The sequence below is a fragment of the Artibeus jamaicensis genome, unplaced genomic scaffold, assembly GCF_021234435.1.
Source record: "Artibeus jamaicensis isolate MK-2021 breed Jamaican fruit bat unplaced genomic scaffold, CSHL_Jam_final scaffold_916, whole genome shotgun sequence".
NCBI lineage: Eukaryota > Metazoa > Chordata > Mammalia > Chiroptera > Phyllostomidae > Artibeus > Artibeus jamaicensis.
The window spans coordinates 53,737,706-53,755,750 of NW_026522059.1; the positions used below are offsets into that span (position 1 = coordinate 53,737,706).

Sequence of the window (18,045 nt, forward strand, 5' to 3'; positions counted from 1 at the left end):
ACAATGTTTTTCAAGTTATTGGCTGAGAAAGAGTAGGAATTATGTCATTCCTGTTAATTGGCTGATGATACCACTGAGCAGATGCTAATAATGCTGCTGTGCAAGCAATATTATAAACTATATTAGAGATACTGAATTTATTATGTCAACAGCATGATTCCTATTTAACCCTAATACATGAAAAAGATGATAGATCTTCTTATTAAACTTTGACAACACCAACGCCCTGCTGGTTGAATTCCTCTTAGCTGTACTAGTAAATCAGCCCAATTAAGACTACCCATGACTATCCTCTGCCATGGAAGGCCCTACACCCATCTCAGCACTACTCCACTCAAGCAGGCATTTCTTTACTAATCTGACTCTACCCACTAACAGAAAACAATCTAATTCAACCAGTAATATTATGCCTAGGAGCAGTCACCACACTGTTTATAGCCATTGATGTCCCCACCCAAAACAGCATTAAAACACTATAGCTTTCTCCACCTCAAGCCAACTAGGCCTAATATAGTAACCACCGGCCTTAAATACTATCTAAGCACTTAGCTGTGTGTGCACACACACATTTTTAAAAGCCATAGTATTCTTACGTTCAGGGTTTATTATTCCCAGCCTAAATAATTAAAAAAATATTTGAAAAATAGATGGACCATTCAAAGCACTGCTTTTCACTGTCACCACACTCATTATTGGAAGCCTGGCACTACAGGAATACTTTTCCTAACAGGATTTTACACCAAAGACCTAATTATCAAAACTGCTAACTGATCATATATTAACACCTGACCCCTACCATTCACTCTCATTGCTACATCCCTAACAGGAAAATTATATTTAAAATGTTTTTTGAGAGTTTCAGCCAAGATGGAGGTATCAGTAGAAACCCTTTGCACAACCAAAAGGAAGATAGCAGCTGATCTAAAATCAGTAAACAACCAGAAGTGCCAGAAAATCAAACTGCATGGAACTCTGACAACCACGGAATTAAAAAAACAGTCAAACAGAACAACCAGACCAGTAAGGTTGTAGACCATGGGGGTGGGGCTGGCTGTGGTGAGGTGGGAGGGGCTGACTTAAGGGGAAATTGAGACTCAAAAGGTGGCTGTGGACTACGGTGGTTGCCTCAGTGGGAGAAACTCTCCCAGTTCATTGAAAAGTGTGCTAGAGATGAGCAAGCAGGCTGCATTGTTCCCTTTCTGGCCCCTCCCCCACAGGCAGCACTGCAGCACAGCAGCACAGCAAGGAAGGTTGTCCTGCCCTAGTGAATACTTAAGATCACCTTAAAACTTAACAGAGGCCCTGAGCAAAAGAATAGGGCCAAAATGAAAGAACAGAGCAAAACCTCAGAAAAAGAGCTAAGCGAAGACACAGCCAACCTATCTGACGAAGAATTTAAAGCCCTGGTAATCAAAAAGCTCATGGAATTAATTGAGCCTGGTTGAAAAATGAAAGATACCCAAAATGAAATAAAGCAAAATATTCAGAAAACCAACAGTGACGGGAAAGAAACCAGGACTCAAATCAGTGATTTGGAACAAAAGGAAGAAATAAACATCCAACCAGAACAGAATGAAGAAACAAGAATTCAAAAAAATGAAGAGGCTTAGGAAACTTCAGGACAATTTTCAATGTTCCAACATCAGAATCATAGGGGTGACAGAAGGAGAAGAGGAAGAGCAAGAAACAGAAAACTTATTTGAAAAAATAAGGAAGGAGAACTTCCCCTGTCTGGCAAAGGAAATGGATTTCCAGGAAGTCCAGGAAGTTCAGAGAGTCCCAAAGAAGTTGGACCCAAGGAAGCACAAACCAAGACATACCATAATTACATTACCCAAGATTAAAGGTGAGAGAATCTTACAAGCAGCAAGAGGAAAGGAGTTACCTACAAAGGAGTTCCCATAAGACTATCAGCTGATTTCTCAAAAGAAAACTTGCAGGCAAGGAGGGGCTGGAAAGAAGTATTCCAAGTCATGAAAAGCAAGGACCTACATCCAAGATTACTCGATGCAGCAAAGCTATCATTTAGAATGGAAGGGCAGACAAAGTGCTTCCCAAATAAGGTTAAGTTGAAGGAGTTCATCATCACCAAGCCCTCATTATATGAAATGTTACAGGGACTTATCTAAGAAAAAGATCAAAAACTATGAACAGTAAAATGACAACAAACTCACAACTATTAACAAATGAACCTAAAAGATAAAAGAAAGAAAAACAACAAAAACTAAGCAAACAATTAGAACAGGAACAGAATCAGATAAATGGACATCACATGGAGGGACTTCAGTGAAGAAGGGGAAGGGAGGAATAGGGGGGAAAATGTACAGGGAAGAAGAAGCATAATTGGCAGGCATTAAATAACGGGGAGAGGTCAAAAATGATATAGGAAACAGAGAACTCAAAGAACTTACATGTACATCCAACCCATGGACATGAACTAAGGGGGTGGTGATGCTGGAGGATTGGGGGGTGCAGGGTTGGTGGGGGATAAAAAGGGAAAAATTGTGAAAACTGTAATAGCATAATCAATAAAATATACTTTAAAATTTAATTTTTAACTTTTTTTACAGTAGTTAGTGAGATCAACAATCTTGGCATCAAACTGCTGGTACCATTCTTTTCCCAGTGTTAAATTTTCTTGATAGAGGCTATTGTATTTCAAAAAGCAAATTTTTATTCTTACAGCTATCTGATAAATTACAGAATAAAGATATCAGTACTTCAATTTCAGTGTTACACTCACAGCAGGGAATAATCTTGTTGAAGTTTTACACCCCAGTTTAGATGTGGCACTGGGTATAGAACCCAGTTTTCTAGATTTTTCCCCCTTGTCCACTATGTACCTCAGGTGCTGCAAGACTGGGTTATCCAACCTACACCCAAAGGACTCCAATTGAATTTTATAAAAATATCATTGTAGCCGTGGCCACTGTGGCTCAGTTGGTTGGAGCATCGTCCCATTGCTAAAATGTTACAGATTGATTCCTGAGTAGGACACATACTTAGGTTGCCTGCAGATTCTGGAAGTTTTCTTATAATTACAAAATAAACTATATTTGTTCAGCTAAGATGTATATAGGAATATGGGTAGCACAGTTTGAGAGACTAAAATATGTAAAGAAATTATTTTGTGAGTACTGGTTTAAATTGCACATGAACTACATTTCTAAATTATTTCTTAAAAATTATTTTTGTGTTGGCGACAAGACCAAGAGAGCAGATAAGAACAGGGCTCCTGAGTGGGTCAGGGCCTGACCCAGAGCCCGGAGAAAAGTTAGAGATCCTGCAGTGAAGCCAGTAGCCAGGTCAGGGGACCCGCAGCATGCAATGAGGTGTCACGGGGGTGGTGGTGGAGGGGCTGGTCTGTACCCATCCTCAGCCTGGTACACAGGGCCATAAGAAACCTCTCAGCAAGCTACAGGAACAGTGCAGGAGAAATAAAGATGACAGTGTCTTTCACAAAAGGCATTAACAAAAATAATCAACATCATGAAAAATAAGAAATGCAAATACTTATTCAAGAAATGCATCAAGCAAGACCCACAAATTCGAGAGTGCAATGAGCAGCCATGCCAAACTAGATGGATGATGACAGAATGAACCCCGAGTTTAGGAACCTGTAGAAAAGGAGTGCAGAACAGACAAGTGGCATGCACATAACAACTGAGCAATGGAACCAAGATTAAGGTCCCAAGAGGGACTGTGCTGGGCCCTAACCCACCTCTGGCCAGTGCTATGAGGGCCAGGACTACATGACCATGTGGGAGGCAGGTGCATGGTCAGGGTACTTGGGCAAGTCTAGCAAGGTGTCCGACCCTGGACCTTGAGGTTTACTAACCCTAGAAAGAAATGTGTCCTCTCCATCAGACCTAGGGAGGCTGAGAACTATGAGGATGTACTCAGAATGCTACCTATGATCAATGGGTGACTGGGCTAAGCCCAACATAGGAACTTCAGATTTTTGTTTAAAAAAAAAAGATTCCAACACTTACAGACATACAGAGGTCAAAGAATCAGCCTCCAAATATGCAAAACAAACTTCAGAGCTTCAAACAACACAGTGTTTGGAGAAAGAAAAGCTGGTCTCTAATCTCCAGCAGCAGTGGGAGGCAGTGAGGGACATTTCACTGGACAGAAGAAAGAGTACAGAGAGCCGCACACAATGCAGGAGGAGCTAAAGAAAGCTTAAGCTGAGACAGATGCAAATATCCGGGCCTGGTATCTCCAGGAGAAAGTTTTACTGGAGAGAGAACTGAATGAGCCAGCCATCATTATGCTGAGGGGACAGAAGAAACAGAGCTGAAAAGGAAGTCCCAGGTCTTGGAGGTGGTAGGAGAGAGGCATGCTGCTCAGCTGTGCTGCCTCCGAACAGAGAGCCACCCACACAGAAAGTCCCTCCAGCAGTCCTAGCAGTACTGAGAGGAAAAGACCCTCCACAGCTGGTTAAAAATTCAGAAGTGGCAGCTACAGCAGGAAAAGTGGTGGTTTGCAAAGAGCTCATATGCAGACAGGCAGGAGGAATGGGAGTCCAGGAGGAGCTCACTGCCTGATGTGTCAGAAAAACCTGCTTGGAAGATGGATCTAGGAAGAGCTCAGAGCAGGGTGCTCTGGGGTCTCAAAGAAGTTCCCAATAGGGAATTGAATCATAGCTGAACTGCTAGATATTTGTGTGGCCAGCTTCTCTTAGTTTTTTTCTTTAATTAGCTCCTGTTAATAAACCAGATATTCTTCACATCTTCGGATCACGTACCACCACCTGCCAAACACTCATGCATGAGACCAGGAGAGAGTTCAACCCCTGGAGGAGTAGGAGTGTGAGTTTTCCCTGTTGCTAGGAATTCCTCTGCATACCTGTTAGAGGTGTTTTCTGCTTAAACACTCCTGGCTCATGGAAAGGAAATGGGTCTGTGAAGGGAATAGACTCTAAGGATTAGCAAGAATCACGTGAGTTTTGGGGCTGTGAACTGAGGTCCAGGTGAGGAGAGGCTGAGGAAAGCTGTGTGGCTAGGACTTGGTAAGGAACACCCCTGGTTTGGAGGCCATGATTTGCAGCATTGGTTTGCAGAAGATAGGAACCTGAAACCCGCTTGTAAGATGGAGTTGCAGGGTCAAGTTTTGTTTATATATTCACAGGTTGCCTGCACTCTTTCAGTCATAGTTTTAGGCCTGTATGTTTTGGCTAAAAAGGGCAATTCTGTACTGGCTTCTGAAGAGAGCCTACTGAGTAGGATTTTGGCAGACTGGAGCATGTATTGCCATTATCCAATGCCCAAGGAGGTATTGATTTGTTATTGTAATACTGTGTGGCCTACAAATGTTTTGGATTGTGGGGAAAGGTGGCCCATGGATAGTTCCCTGGATTCCTGTACTATTATGCAACTGGAACAGTATTGCCAACAGTTACACAAATGGGATGAAATCCATTACATCAAGGCATTTATGTCATTCTATAATAGAATTTCACCAGAGACAGAGGCCCACTTGATGGTGAAGAGAAGGGAAAGGGCCTTGAAACCTCTTCCTGATAGTAAGACACAGGAAGGAAAGGAGAATGAATAAATAAACCTCATCAACACCCTGAACCCAGGGGACTCAGGGTTGGTTGCGGGAGAACCTTCCCCATCACCAATGCCTCCGCTGGCTGCTCCTGGAGTGGGGCCCACAGAGCCAATGGCCCTACCCCTTTATGATGAGGGACAGGTCACCTCCTCAAAGACCCATCAGGGTGAATCCTCCCTATTCAGAGCAAAGCAGTTTCCTTTGAGGCCGTACCCTACAGGAGGAATAACTCAGGAAGACCAGCCCGCTGGCTACTATTGGGCCCATATTCTGTTCTCCACTTCAGACTTACTGAATTGGAAGAATTCCAACCCCTCATATAGAGATGATCCTCCAAAATGGCAGATCTTATCACCTCTATTTTTGCCACTCATCGTCTAAACTGGGAAGATGTAGAGGCTTTCTTTAACATCTTGTTAATCACAAATGAGAGATGACTGGTTATACATAAAGCAAATGAAAAGTCTCAGTGTCTCTACAAAAGAATCCCAGTGGGACCTCCCCAACCCATCTGGGGCAATTCCCTTGACAGAGCCTGATTGGAACCCAAATGGCAGGGGCACCTAGCCTTCCTGGAACGTTATAGAAAGTGCATACTGGAAGGGTTTAAGAAAGGGGTGCTAAAGCAAAAGAGCCTGAATATGTAGGCCCTTCAGCAAAAGCCAGATGAGGACCATTCTAAATTTTTAGAAAGGACCTATCAGGCCTATAGAAAGCACACTGATGCTGGCTGACCCATAGGCACCAGAAAATGTGCGGATGGTCAACATGACCTTTATTGGACAAAGTGCCACAGATATTAGAAGGAAACTCTAGAAGTTACACGGGGCATTGGGAATGAATCCCTCTCAGCTGGTAGACATAGCCTTTAAAGTCTACAACACCTGGAAATCAAGTAGGATAAAGCTGGCCATGGTGTTCTTAGAAACAGGGCTGTGAGACCAGAAGAAGAAGAGAGATTTTAAAGGGAAAAAGGGAAGTCTACTAGGTACCAATCAATGTGCCTATTGAAAGGAGGAGGGCCATTGGAGAAAGAAGTTCCCAAAACTCAAAAGGGAAAGTAGGGATGGAAAATCTCACCAAGAAAAGCTAAAAAGGTAAGGGGAGTCTGATGACAAATGAGGAGGTCCAGGGGCTCCCCTGGACATCTCTTGACCTACTACCATTTCCCCACAGGAGACCTGCATACAGTTAATGGTGGAGAAGCCAGTTGATTTCTTTTTAAACATGGGAGCTACATATTTGGTGTTGAATATGAAATTAACCAAGAAAGTTTGCATATAGTAATAGTTACTGGAGTGACTAAACAACTACAAAGACAGGCATTTCTTTAACCCTTAGAATGCCAGCTTGGGGATCAGAGGATTGTACATAGTTTGCTCTACATGCTAGACTGTCCCATTCCATTTCTGGGCCAAGGCTTATTTGAAAATTAAATGCACAAATAAATTTTTCTCCTGAAAAGCAGCAATTACATGTAGAGGTACTACTGGAATATGCTCTTCTACTCCAGGCACTCCTGACTTGCCTGGAAGGTCCTGGAGGTGAACTTTTCCCACCTGAGATCTATGAACAGCTCAGTCAAACCATTTGGGCTGATGGAACCCCAGGTAAAGTGGTTAATGTCCAACCCACAAAAGTTAGCTTAAAAGAGGGAGCACAGATTCCACAGAAGAAACTGGCCATGCCAGTACCCCTCAAATACACCATTTTGCCAGTCAAAAAGTCTCACTCTGATGAATATCGATTGGCACAGGATCTTTGAGTCATAAAATTACATTGTGCAGGACATTCATCCTACGGTGCCCCTATACTCTGTTGACCATGGTGCTCGGAGATAGCAAATGGTTTTCAGTCCTAGACTTGAAGGATGCCTTTTTTTTTTCATCCCAATAGATGAATAGGCTCAGCTTCTGTTTGCCTTTGAATGGCAGAACCCAGACACTAAAGCCACACTCCAATACTCCTAGACTGTGCTGCCACAATGATTTAAGAGTTCCCTGACTATATCTGGTGAGAGTAGTCAAGGACTTAAAGGATATTTGGTTGAAACCAGGAGTTCTTCTGCAATATATAGATAATGATAAATAGCACCTATGAAGACTGTTTGCTCAACATCATCACAGTTCTAAATTGTTTGGCAAAAAGGAGTATCACCTCACAAAGCCCAGGAAGTGACATACCTAGGGTTTCAACCGACATAACAGTAGGAGCTTGATGGTGGATAGAAAACAAGCCATTGCTACACTAAAAATCCCAGAAAACTGAAGGGATCTTCATGGGTTTTTACAGATTATAAGGTTCTGCCAAACTTGAATTCTGAAGTTTGGACTCATAGCAAAACCACTGTACATCCTTGAACAGACTGTACTCTGAACATTTCAAATGGACAAGGGATTGTAGGTAGCATCTGATACCTTGAAGGAAAAGCTGGCTGTGGCTCCTGCGCTAGGATTGCCCAATTCACAAAAGCCTTTCAATTCTACGTTCACAAAAGACAGGGTATTGGACTGGGTTTACTAACCCAGGCTCTGGAAAACATCCCCAAACCCATAGCCTCTTGAAAAAGTTGGATCACATGACAAAGGGATGGCCACTATGTCGTCGAGCGGTGGCAGCTACTTGTGACATCTAACAGAAAGCTGAGAAGTTCACTTTGAGACAACCTACTGTGGTATTGGTACCATACCAGGTCCTAACTCTACTGGAATAGAAAGGGGCGATTCACTGATAGTAGGGCACATGGGGAAATACCAGGCCATTCTGTTGAACAATCTAAATGTTACCTTGCATATAGGAGACCATTCTATGTGGCATAGGCCCGGATCCCACTTGGAAAGGCCAGTGGAAAGCGAGGTCTGGTGCACAAGACCTATGCCCATGGATAGGTTCTCCTGTGGGGAATCAGGCCTGCATTGTACCTAGGCTGCTTTGAGACTTGCTTTTTCCTAAAACTCCCTCACCCTGAATTGACGCAGCAAACGTTTAGCGACTTCCTAAAATCTATGCTAAGCCTTCTAAGGACAAGTGTAACCAGTTCAACCACTTTTCCCTTTGCATTTGCAAATATCCCTTGCAAATTTCCCTTTGTATTTGCAAATATCTGTGCAGTGACAAGCAGCATCCTCTCCTTAGTTTTCTGTAAAAGGTAACCACCTAAAGCGAACCTGTGCATAGTAAGTGAGGCCTGTCCTCAATGTAATGGTCCCAGAAAAGCAATAAAAGTCTGTCAAGGCAAGGGTTGGCACACTCTCCTCATAAGAGAGTGGCCAAACCGTCCCTTTTCCTCCACAGGACTTGGTAGTCCATGTGAATTTGCCTTGTCTCATCCATAATGTTGCAGAACCTATGAACCAGAGTCCGCATCACTTGCAGACTACAACTTTGAATCTGGCCTCTCTGCTCCCAGACATGAAGGAAAACTCAGCCCTCCAGCATGACTGCTTGGAAATCATTAACCAAGTTAATCTAGCAGGCTAGATCTACTGAAGCAACTGTTGGCAGCACCAGACTGGGAGCTGTACACAGATAGGAGCAGCTTCATGGACAATAGCCAATGATGAATCAGGTATGCAGTAGGCATCTATTACTAGCAGACAAGGTAACAGAAGTCCAAGCCCAGGACAAGATAACAAAATGCTGTGAACCTCAGCACAGAAGGCTGAACTGATAGCCCTCAGGAGATGCTTAGTGCTGTCCCAGGGAAAGAAGGTTTACATCTACACACACTTCAAACATGCCTGCACTGTAGTCCATGCCCATGAAGCAATATAGAAGGAAAGAAGACTCTTAACCTCGGGGAACAAGGATATTAAACATGCAGAGGAGATTTTATGATTGGTAGAGGCAGTGGAGCTACTCAACCAGGTTGCCATAACACCCCAAACAGGACACCAAAGGGGCAGTTACCAAACAAGCCAGGGAAACAAAACTGCTGATAAAGCAGGCACACAAGCAGCTGGAAGGCTACCATACTTAGGAGTTTTGATCCCCTGCTTGGACTTGTCAAAGTTTAAGCCTCATTACACAGAACAAGATGAGAAATGTGACTGTGAATGGGGATTCATTAACATTGATCCCAATTCCATATGGAAGATGGAACACTCATGGAATCATCTAATTCATGAGGCTCTAGTGTATCCCATCCTCAAGCACCTGCACAAAGAGACCCATTATATCAGGGATGCTTTGATGGACCATGTTAGGACACATTTGAAGAGCCCTCATTTGCAAAGGACCATTTAGAGAATTACTCAAGCCTGTCAGATATGTGCCAAAAACAATCCTAAAACATAACACATCCCAGAGAAAAAGAAAGTACAATAAAAGGAGTTGTGCTCATTTGAAGACTGGGAAGTAGACTTTACAAAAATGCCTAAAACCACAGGAAATTTCAAATTTTTATTAGTATTTTGTGGACACTTTTTTTGGATGGGCAGAGGTATACCCCACTACAACTGAAAAGGCAACTGAGGTAGCAAAATTTCTACTTGAAGAAATAATTCCCAGGTTTGGACTTCCTCACAGCATTCAGAGTCACAGTGGACCACCATTCACTTTGGAGATCTCCCAGAAGGTTGGATAGGCATGGCAAATAAGATGGAAATTACATGCATCTTGGAGATCTCAAATATAGGAAACACTGAGAAAATGAATCACACAATAAAATATGCCAGGAAACACATTTTAAATGGGAATGGGCATGTCCTATTGCTTTGCTCTAGATTAGGGTAGCACCCAAAAGTGGGCTTAAGGTAAGCTCTTTTGACATAGTTTATGGTAAACCCTTCCACACCTCAGTTCTGGAAGCAACCCCCCTAGATTTGGAGCATGAGTGGAAAATTAAGCACTATGTACAAGATTTAGGACAAACACTAACCATTCTGTACAAGTTTGCTCATTGCAGATCCACCTACTCATCTAACAAGCCCTTATACCCATTCCGACCAGAGAACCAAGTCTTACTAAAGACTTGGAAGACTCAAGGACTTGAACAGCAGTTAGACAAGCAATGGACTGGTCCCTATGATGTCCTACTGATGACACATTCTGCTCTGAAGCTTGAGGAAATTAAAGATCCACCACACATGAATAAAATGGGCACTGCCTGAGGAGAATTCAAATCCTGCTGTTGTGGTTGATGCAAGAGAAAGCTTAGACCTGCACTTCAGAAAAATATTTGAAATTTTTCTTTCAGAAGAAGAGGGCAGGCCCCAATGCAAACTGACAACATTCCTTTACCTCATTTACATGTTTGCAGATTTAGGGATTTTTGGCTGCCAGATACTGAGTTTGAATGTGGTCAGCCCCATTTTTTAAAAGGGCAAGGACTGAAAGTGAGTTATGTGAACAACAATTAAAAAATGTTAAAAAAAATAAATAACACAGGAGAATTCTACCGAGCATTTAAGGAAGAGCTGGCCCCTATGCTTCACAGGCTATTCCAAAAAATTCAAAATGATGAAAGACTCCCAAACTCTTTTTATGAAGCCATCATCATCCTAATTCCAAAACCACATAGAGACACAACAAAGAAAGGCCAATATCACTGATGAACATAGATGCTAAAATCCTCAACAAAATATTGGCAAATCACATCCAACAGCACATTAAAAAGATCATACACTGTGACCAAGTGGGATTCATCCCAGGGATGCAAGGATGGTTCAATATTCACAAATCAGTAAATGTAATACATCACATAAACAAAAGCAAAGACAAAAACCACATGATCATATCAATAGACACGGAAAAAGCTTTTGGTAAGGTACAACACCCATTTATGATAAAAACACTCAGCAAAGTGGGAATACAGGGAGCATTCCTCAACATAATAAAGGCTATATATGAGACACCTACAGCCAACATTATACTCAATGGGCAAAAACTAAAATCTTTTCCAGTAAGATCAGGAACAAGACAAGGCTGTCCACTTTCACAACTTCTATTCAATATAGTATTGGAAGTCTTAGCCACAGAGATCAGACAAGAAAAGGAAATAAAAGGCATCCAAATAGGAAAGGAGGAAACAAAACTGTCATTGTTTGCAGATGACATGATAGTGTACATGGAAAATCCTATAGACTCTACCAAAAAAACTGCTCAACCTAATAAATGAATTTAGCAAAACAGTAGGTTACAAAGTCAATATCCAGAAATCAAAGGCATTTTTGTATACTAACAATGAAACAGCAGGAGCAGAAATCAATAAAAGAATCCCATTCAACATAGCAAAAAGAAAAATAAAATATCTGGGAATAAACCTAACCAAGGAGGTAAAAGACCTATATGCATAAAACTACACAGCACTGAAGAAAGAAATCAGGGAAGACACAAACAAATGGAAACATATACCCTTCTCATGGATTAGAAGAATTAAGATAATCAAAATGTCCATACTACCCAAAGCAATTTACAGATTCAATGCAATACCTATTAAAGTACCAATGGCATATTTCACAGACATAGAACAAACACCTCAAAAATTTATATGGACCTATAAATGGCCTTGAATAGCAGCTGCAATTTTGAGAAAGAAGAACGAAGTAGGAGGAATCACAATACCTGATACCAAACTGTATTACAAGGCCACTGTAATCAAAACAGCCTGGTACTGGCATAAAAACAGGCACACAGACCAATGGAACAGAACAGAGAGCCCAGAAATAAACCCAAGTCTCTACAGTCAATTAACATTTGACAAAGGGGGCAGTAACATAAAATGGAGTAAAAATAGCCTCTTCAACAAATGGTGTTGGGAGAATTGGACGGCTACATGCAAAAAAAAAAAAAAAAAAAGAAACTTGAGCACCAATTTACACCATACACCAAAATAAATTCAAAGTGGATAAAAGGCTTAAATACAAGCTATGACACCACTAAAGCCCTAGAGGAGAACATGGGCAGGAAAATCTCAAATATTTCATGCAGCAACACTTTTACTGATATGTCCTCTAGAGCAAGAGACATAAAGGAAAGAATAAACAAATGGGATCTCATCAAAATAAAAAGCTTTTGCATGGCTAAAGACAGTATTAAGATAAAAAGAGAACCAACTGTATGGGAAGACATATTTGCCAATGATACCTCAGACAAGGGTTTAATCTCCAAAATATACAAAGAACTCACATGACTCCACTCTAAGAAGACAAGCAACCCAATTAAAAAATGGGCAAAGGGCTTGAACAGACACTTCTCCAAGGAGGACATACCGAGGATCCAGAGACACACGAAAAGATGCTCAGTAACACTAGCTATTAGAGAGATGCAAATTAAAATCACAATGAGATACCACTTTACACTGGTTAGAATGGCCATTACAGAGAAAACAACAAACAAGTGTTGGAGGGGTTGTGGAGAAAAGGGGACCCCAATTCACTGATGGTGGGATTGCAGACTGGTACCATCACTATGGATAACGGTATGGAATTTTCTAAGAAAACTAAAAATGGAACTGCCTTTTGACCCAACGATTCCACTGCTAGGATTATACCCTAAGAACCTTGAAACACCAATCCAAAAGAACCTATGCACCACAATGTTCACAGCAGCACAATTTACAATAGCCAAGTGTTGGAAGCAACCTAGGTGCCCATCAGTAAATGAATGGATCCAAAAACTATGGTACATTTACACAATGGAATTCTATGCAGAAAAAGAAAGAAAGAAAGAAAGAAGGAGAGAGAGAGAGAGAGAGAGAGAGAGAGAGAGAGAGAGAGAGAGAGAGAGAGAAAGAGAGAAAGAGAGAAAGAGAGAAAGAGAGAAAGAGAGAAAGAGAGAAAGAGAGAAAGAGAGAAAGAGAGAAAGAGAGAAAGAGAGAAAGAGAGAAAGAGAGAAAGAGAGAAAGAGAGAAAGAGAGAAAGAGAGAAAGAGAGAAAGAGAGAAAGGAGAAAGAGAAAGAGAGAAAGAGAGAAAGAGAGAAAGAAAGAAAGAAAGAAAGAAAGAAAGAAAGAAAGAAAGAAAGAAAGAAAGAAAGAAAGAAAGAAAGAAAGAAAGAAAGAAAGGAGCTCCTACCCACCCTTTGCAACAGCATGGATGGAACTTGAAAGCATTATGCTGAGTGAAATAAGCCAAGCAGTGAAAGACAAATACCTTATGATCTCACCTTTAACAGGAAGCTAAACAAAAAAACAAACAAGCAAGCAAAATATAACCAAAGACACTGAAATAGAGAACAGGCAGACAGGTACCAGAGGGAACAGGGGAGGGAATTTTAGGGGAAAAGGGGAAGGGTTTACAGGAACAAGTATAAAGGACACATGGACAAAAACTAAGAAGGGTGGAAAAGGGAGGGAGGTGGGGAGCACTGGGGGGGTGGAGTGGGATGGGAGTAAAAGACAGAAAACTGTACTTGAACAATAATTAAATAAAAACATGTTAAAAAATAAATAACAAAGCAAACAATTAGAACAGGAATAGAATCACAGAAATGGAGATTCATGGAGGGTTTTCAGCATGCAGAGGGGGGAGAAATGAGGGAAAAGGTACAGAGAATAAGCATAAACAGTAGGTACAAAATAGGGAGATGTTAAGAATAGTACAGGAAAAGGAGAACCCAAAGAACTTATATATATGACCCATGGATGTGAACTAAGAGTGTGAATGTTCATGGGAGGGGGTTACAGGGCAGAGAGGAATAAAGAGGAAAAAATGGGACAACTGTAATAGCATAATCAATAAAACATATTTTTTAAAAAACTGCTTTCTTCTCTGCCTTAATAGTTTGGATGGAAAGGGTCTCGAAGTCTTAAAGGTGGGAATATCAGGACAATCACCTAAGCCTAATTTGAGTACAGTAGGCAGTAAGTCTCCAGACAGGTGTGACACTCCTTGCACACCTTCCTCCAAGGAAGCCATTTTTTTCTTAGGGACACTGTAGAATTAATTATTCCCTACCTTTGTCATTTAGTTGTTATGGTTCTGATTGTACCTTCTAACACTCTTGCCAAATTTGTCACTTCCAGAACACAAGGATGACAACTAGTCCAGTAATGCCATCCTTTGAACATCTCATGTACCACTTTTCAGGGACAAAAAAATAACCTGGACTTTGCAAGATCCTTCTGCCTCACATGAAGGTTCCCTTCCACTCCAGAGCCCCTTTGTTAGGGACCTCTGGATCAAGGAATAGGTAGGACTACACTCCTTGGTCAACAGGAAGGAGTTACAAAAGAAGGGTACCTTTGTCCATTTGTCCCTGTAAGACTACAAGTGTCCAGTGTGTTAAAGGGGGTAACTGTAATGGGGGGCTCCCCCTGCCCCCAGAAATGGGTAGGAGTGGAGAAGTGTGGAAGACATATCATGGGTGCATCGCCCTAGCAAACATAATGACACATGTATGAGAGGAAAAAAAAAGTGTGCATGATGGCTTCAAAAACTAGGAAGGTGATTGGATGGGAGAAACATAACCTCCCAACTGCTTCCACTGCCCAGGGGATTCTGAGGGAGCCTTTAAAAGGCAAGAAGGTAGGAATTCTGCCCTCTTAGATTCTCTCCTCTCCTTCCCAACTGATGGGAACTGGAGTTCCTGGGCCCCAGACCTTGGGGACTGGGTGGCCTGGGAGCATTTCTCAGCCCCGCCCCCCAAGTGCTATAGGGTAGGCCTGGAGTGCAATGAGCTCCAGTAAGAGGGAAGAAAAGGAGACTCAGGCCAGTAGCCTCAGGGAGGCTCAGGCTAGTGGACTCAGGGAGGCTGGGGCCAACAAACCCCACACCTCTCCCCCTAGCAGGGAGCCACAGCAGCTGCCTCCTACCAGTGTTCCATGCCTCTGGCTTGGGCCAGCAATCCCCATGCCCATTCCAAGGCAAGAAGCCATGGTGGCTGCTGCCTACCCATGGCCCATGCCAGTATAGGCCAGTCGGCTATGGCCCCAGTACAACTGGAGAGGGTCAGGCTCCATGCCCCTCCCTGAGCACATTGGGCCTGACCAGGAGCACTGCAGGTGCTCAGAGCAAGCCCAGCAAAAAGGGGGTTGCAGGGTGTGGGGGAAGAGGAGATTTGGGCAGGCAGAGCCCGGGAGGCAACGTGGCTGGAGGACAAGCCCCACGCCTCTTTCCTGTGTGCAAAGCTTCAGGAAACCACTGTGCTGGCCACCCACCAGAAGCCTGCTTGCTCCTCTGGTAATGTTGGCAGTGTGGGTATGCATCAAAGTTGTGTATATCTGTAAGTAAATAAATATTCCATTTTCTTTTCCACCAGACACTGTCTTCAGAGTTATTGTCTATAGGCAGCAGTCAGTGGACCCCACTAGTTTTGTTACAAAATGATGCTGTGGGTTTTCATTTGCTGGAGATTCACACTGTGCTTCATTCTGAAAAAAATTCCATGCTGCCATGTACTTACTTCACACAGGAAGCTTGACTCTAGTCAGAGAAATACGCCTAATTTCTCTTCATGAGTCATGTCTGCAGGTACAGGAACTGCATTTAGTACACCCATGAAATGAGTTCACTTTAACAAATGACTCTGTGACTATGGGAGGTACTGAGTTCTCTAACAGTTTTTCACAGACCAGAGGGGATCGAAGTCTGTTAAAGCAAGTATAAAGTGGTAGGGACAAAGGGACACTGGAAGTCAAAGGAAGGAAATACTTCCCACTGGAGGGATCAGAAGTGAGACCTGTAATGAAAAGCCATTTTTGTCGTGTGAAGATGGTGGAGGCCCATTTTAGACTCAGAACAGAGGGAGTCAGGGTGTTAGAAATTAAAAGCATGAAAGACCCTAAGGTAGACAATGTCATTTCATATCAGATTGTAAAGGGGGGTGAGAGAAACTTGAGGCTGGATTGTGAAAGATCCAAGCATTCTCAGGCATTAAATCATGTCAGTTGTTTCACTCAGCCTTTCCAAACACCAGGGAACCCTTTTGAAAGGGGTGCACCCATGGACTCCACAAAACACTTTCCCTGAGACCATGGCTGGTAAACCCTGGCATCACTTGGACACAGCTCCATTCCCTGTTTGGACAGAGGTAAAGACTCTTCCCTTCTAATAGGCTGCTCTCCACTAAAATGTTCGGAACCAAACTGCAGACCTATTGAATAAGGATGACAAACAATCTGACTGAAAATCGTATTGTCGGAAACAACAAATCGACTGAAAACAGATATGCCCACTCACTGATGTCAAATATATTGGTAGCTGCAGTGCTCCAAAGGAAAACTTGCATATACTTTTCAATGCCATTAAATATTTAGGTACAGGATTTGGAATATTGTGCTTTTTTTTGTTTATATGTTTATATCAAGGGGTGAATGATGATTATTTTGGGTGTTGGCATTTACTGATTGGCTAATTGTATTTTCTGGTATTGCTTCCTGAAACATTTTATTGTGCATCATGCCCCATAAAAATACACAGGCCCTGCATAAGCAGGAGACATGGGATTTCTGCTGTCAGACCTGGGCTATGCTCACTCTGTTTGTGTGGTACCATCATCACACATTTATCAATTCTTGCAAAAATTAGTGGAAAGCAAACATTTCACTTACCAGCCCCAAGGCTTTGCACTTGCCCAAATTGTGCACCTTGTTCACTTTTGGGCACTTGGCTAAAATTCACTCCCTAGAGAGGCCTCCTTGGCCACTCTTTCTAACATTCTCTCCCATGTGTCCAAGCCATTCTTTACCCTCTCACTCTGTTTATTTTTACTAAAAATATTTGATTCACTTACTCAAGAATTTATCTTTTATTTACCATCCATCTCACTGATTACAAGAAAAATGTTCAATGAGGACAAAGACTGTTGTACGCTACCATCTTTGGGTGTTTAAATGGAGAGATAGGGGGTAGGCTGGGAGCAGAGGGCAACTCTGTGTCAACCAGTCTTTGTTCCAGCTCCTGCTGTGAGTGAAGTTTTTATTGTTTTAACAAATTCAAGGAACAAACTCTGCAACTGAGCTTCTCCTGCCTGACGTTCTGGGAAGGGTCCGTGGGGAGAACAGTCCTACATGGTTCTCCTCTCCTTTGTTTCAGGCTGCCCTGACCCGGCACACCGATGGCGATGGACTGGACCTCATGTGTTCAGAAAGGGAAAGGAATACTGAAGATACTTGAAAGTGAGCTAATAACGAGAAAGAAAGAAAACTAGTTTTTGTTTGTTAGTTTTTAGCCATGGTTAAGGAAGGCTATTTGAGGAGTATGGCCTCACACCTATGCCACAGAAATGCAGCTATAACTGTTATTTCTAAATTGCCACCACTGCAAATTACCAAACCTGCTTCATGTTTAAAATTCTTCCTACAGAAACCACTATCTGTATACATAAGACTAAGTACTTCAAAAGACAGGATTTTTTTTTGCCACAGTGAAATACTTGTCTAGTATCTAATTTTAAAAAGCCCAGCTTCAGAGGTCTGGGAAAACTGCTACTTGTGTTACAAAAGTTAAAATGTTCCAGCAGAATAAGTGCTATCAATGCTAATTATAAATAATGGTTACTGAAAAATGTAGCAAAAAAGAAGGAGGGAAGGAGCACCAATCATGTGC

At 42.2% G+C, this 18,045-nt stretch overlaps 1 protein-coding gene across 1 annotated transcript in view; it reads right to left on the reverse strand.

Annotated features, from left to right (window-relative positions):
• Positions 1–18,045, reverse strand: part of LOC128626735 (disco-interacting protein 2 homolog C-like) — a 114,029-nt gene that overhangs the window by 81,177 nt on the left and 14,807 nt on the right. The window lies entirely within an intron of this gene.